This window comes from Lynx rufus, unplaced genomic scaffold (assembly GCF_022079265.1).
Source record: "Lynx rufus isolate CCGP_SWC_20201006 ecotype Redwood Valley unplaced genomic scaffold, mLynRuf1.p SCAF_13, whole genome shotgun sequence".
NCBI lineage: Eukaryota > Metazoa > Chordata > Mammalia > Carnivora > Felidae > Lynx > Lynx rufus.
The window spans coordinates 44,441,304-44,444,918 of NW_025814827.1; the positions used below are offsets into that span (position 1 = coordinate 44,441,304).

General features: G+C 37.3%; 1 non-coding gene across 1 annotated transcript; it reads right to left on the minus strand.

Annotated features, from left to right (window-relative positions):
• Positions 1-1,097: 1,097 nt before the first annotated feature.
• LOC124508970 (U6 spliceosomal RNA) lies at positions 1,098-1,204 on the minus strand. The gene has a single exon (XR_006961340.1). It is a non-coding gene; the product is annotated as a U6 spliceosomal RNA (small nuclear RNA).
• Between the last annotated feature and the right edge of the window lie 2,411 nt (positions 1,205-3,615).

The following is a 3,615-nucleotide window of genomic DNA, read 5'->3' on the forward strand; positions in this document are numbered from 1 at the left end:
GTCAAAACACTGTCTTTGGGGAACAAGCCAGCATGAGTCAAGATTTTGTCATTTACAACCAATAGATCCATAATTAATACCCAGAGATGGGGAGAGACTCTTGATTGATTTTGCATTATTTTATGGGCTGAATTTGTGGTGCCTAGAAGCATTGTCTAGTCAAAATAGTTGGAATTATATAGAGGCGGATAATCATCAGTTTACCTTCATTATAGTGAACATCAGTCATGTTAGTCTTAGATATGTTTACAAATTTCTGAGTGGAAAAAATAGAAAAAAATACTAAAAACATTCACAGATAAGCACTCATTATTTTCACTTGTTTCTCTTTCACTTTTTTGTACTTCGTTACATCGTATTGTAGGAAAAATTTTATGTTCTTTTATTAACAGTTCCGTTTCTGTCTTTTAAAGCCTTGCGTTCATAGTTTAAACTGATTGATGATCTACTGTTCTACATCATAAGTATACCATACTCAACTTTATAATTGTCATGTTTTGATATATTTTGATTCTTTATTTCTTATTTTAAATAATTTTAATTTTTTTTTTATTTTGAGAGAGGGAAGGAGCATGAGCACAAGCTGGGGAGGAGCAGGGGGTGGGGGAGAGAGAACTTCAAGCAGGCTCCTTGCTATCGGCACAGAGCCCAACTTGAGGCTCGATCTCACGAACTGTGAGATCATGACCTGAGCTGAAATTGAGTTGGATGCTCAACCCACTGAGCCACCCAGGTGCCCCTAAATAATTTTAAATAGCATTATGGTAACCATCTTAAATCTAAATGTTTTTTAAATATTTTTTTAAGCAATCTCTACACCCAACGTGGGGCTTGAACTCACAACCCCGAGATCAATAGTAGCATACTCCATGGACTGAGCCAGCCAGGTGCCCCTTAAATCTAATTTTTTTTTACAGATATTTCTTTTTTTTAATTTTATTTTTTTTAATTTACATTCAAATTAGTTAGCATATAGTGCAACAATGATTTCAGGAGTAGATTCCTTAATGCCTCTTACCCATTTAGCCCATCCCCTTCCCACACCCCCTCCTATAACCCTCTGTTTGTTTTCCATATTTATGAGTCTCTTATGTTTTAAAAATATGGAATGCTTCACAAATTTGCGCATCCTCCTTGTGCGGGGGCCATGCTAATCTTCTCTGTATTGTTCCAATTTTAGTATATGTGCTGCCAAAGCGAGCACCCTTAAATCTAAATTTTAATTTAAAATGTTCATCATTTCATTAGGACAGCACCCTAGAACTAGAATTTGTGGCTCAATGGGTAAAACTAGTTTACACATTTTCTGTTTCTTGTCTTTCTTAAAAACAAAACTCCTTTAAAATGTTTTCTAAATTAATGATCTCTACACCCTACCCCCTTTATACTTGAACCCATTCTAGTCAGATTTTCATTCCTACCTTTCCATTGAAATTACTCTTGCTAAGGTCCCAAATGAGTCTCCCATCAACAAACCCAATGATCCATTACCATTCCTTATCTTATTGAATCTTGAAGAATGTGACACCACAGCTACTTTCTCCCTGAATCCCATCTTTGTCCATGTCCTCCTGGTTTGCCTTCCGCCTCACAAACCACTCCTGCCCTGTCTCCTTCCTAGACCTCCCTAGACCTGCCCCCTCCCGCTGACCTCTACATGTTGTGTTGTCGCAGGGTTCATTTCTCAAACATATTCTCTATCTACATTCATTCTCTTTAAATAATCTTAAAGGAGGTCAGGACATGCCACCCCAAAATGCGCCACTTTGGCATATTGATTATTTTAAGCAGAAGGCACTTGGAAAATAGCAGGTGCAAAAAGCGCTTTTGGCATGCCACCCCTCTCCCACCACCTCTTTTTCTTCCTGAGAGAAGGAGGTGAAAACGATACCCTCCCTCACCCAGAAAAGAAGCATTCATAACACCAGAGATGGAGGTTGTGTTGAAGGAAATCTGTGCAAACAGACCTTGTTAAAGTCACTCCCCTCTTCCCCTTTGATCTACCCATATGTTTTATTACTTGTCCACAGTTGTCTCTCTTTGTTCAACTTAGCATATAAATACTTAGGCCTGGCTACTTCTTGGGGTTCCCATTTTTCTATGAAGGCTTCCCTGTACATGTAAAAATTATTAAATAAAATCTACATGTTTTCCCCCTGCTAATCCATTTTCTTTCAAGTTAATTTTCAGGCCTAGCTGGAGGAAAAGGTAAAGCTCTGCCTCCCCTACAATCTCATCTAGAAATATGATTTTAATTACCACTGACTTACCCATTGATGACTCACAAATTTACATCTCCAACCCAGCCTTCTCTGTTGAAAGCCAGGCTCATATATACTGTAATTGGTATAATATCTACACTGGATGTCTAATTGGCATCTTATATTTAACATATCCAAAACATAATGTCTGATTCCCTTCCATAGGCTATTCCCTTGCTCTTTTCTATCTCAAAAAGAAAAGTAGAGAGAAGAAAAGAGAAGAGAAGAGAAGAGAAGAGAAGGAGAGAAGAGAAGACAGGAAAGAAAAGAAAAGAAAAGAAAAGAAAAGAAAAGAAAAGAAAAGAAAAGAAAAAAGAAAAGAAAAGAAAAGAAAAAAGAAAAGAAAGGTAGTTATATTAAAGCCAAACACCTTGGAGTCTTTAATTCTCTCTTTCTTCATATCCCACACTGTCAAACAAACTGGCCACATAAGATTTATTTCCTGTCAGAAGAAGTCTGACTTCGTTTTTCAATTCAAATAATGATGTTACATGCTGGGTTTCAGTGACAGTAATGGGGTTCATGTCAGGCCACCCCAAATTATGCCACTGTGGCATATTGGTTATTTTGAATTAAAGTCACTTAAGACACAGCCAGGGCAAGAAGGTCACTCTGACCCTCCTCTGGCCTCCTGAAAGCAGGAAATAAATTCCCCATGTGAAGCCCACCATTCCTGCTCCTGGAGGGTAAAAGCGATCCTTATTACTAAAGGTAGGGAATTTAAGGCTGAGAAGGCTGTATAAACAAACTTGCTACTTCTTTACTAATTTACTACTTCAAACCCAAGCCCCTTTGTCTTGTCAATTCCTGACAAATGTATTGTTTCTTTGTCTAAAAGAAAAGCTGCCTGCTTTGGTCCTTCTTTGAGACTCATATATCTTTGAACTCCTTACAAATAAATAAATGTTTTTCTTCTGTTAATTTGTCTTATGTCACTTTAATTATTAGACCAGCCAAAAAACCTAGAAGGGAAGAAAGGAAATGTTTCCCTTTCCCCTGCAACAACCAATTCATTTCTAAACACTAATTCTAAGATGATAGATAGATAGATAGATAGATAGATACAAGGAATCTTGTCTAGAGGTTGTTGTCTAATTGAAGTATAGCCCTGTCTTGTTATAGTTCTTGCTTAGCTGTTAAGAATTCTCCCTCTGAAGAAGCCATTGAATTATCTCCTTGTATGGTACCTTGGAGATTTGGCACTCTGAAGTAATACACCATACTAAGATTCAGGATGGTTGAGATATATACTACTTTTTTTCTTTTCTTTTTTTTTTTTTTTTTTTTAAGGGAAGGGTAGAGTGGAAAGGGAAATGGGAAAGAAGCAGCAGCATGACATCTGGATCTCAGGCAT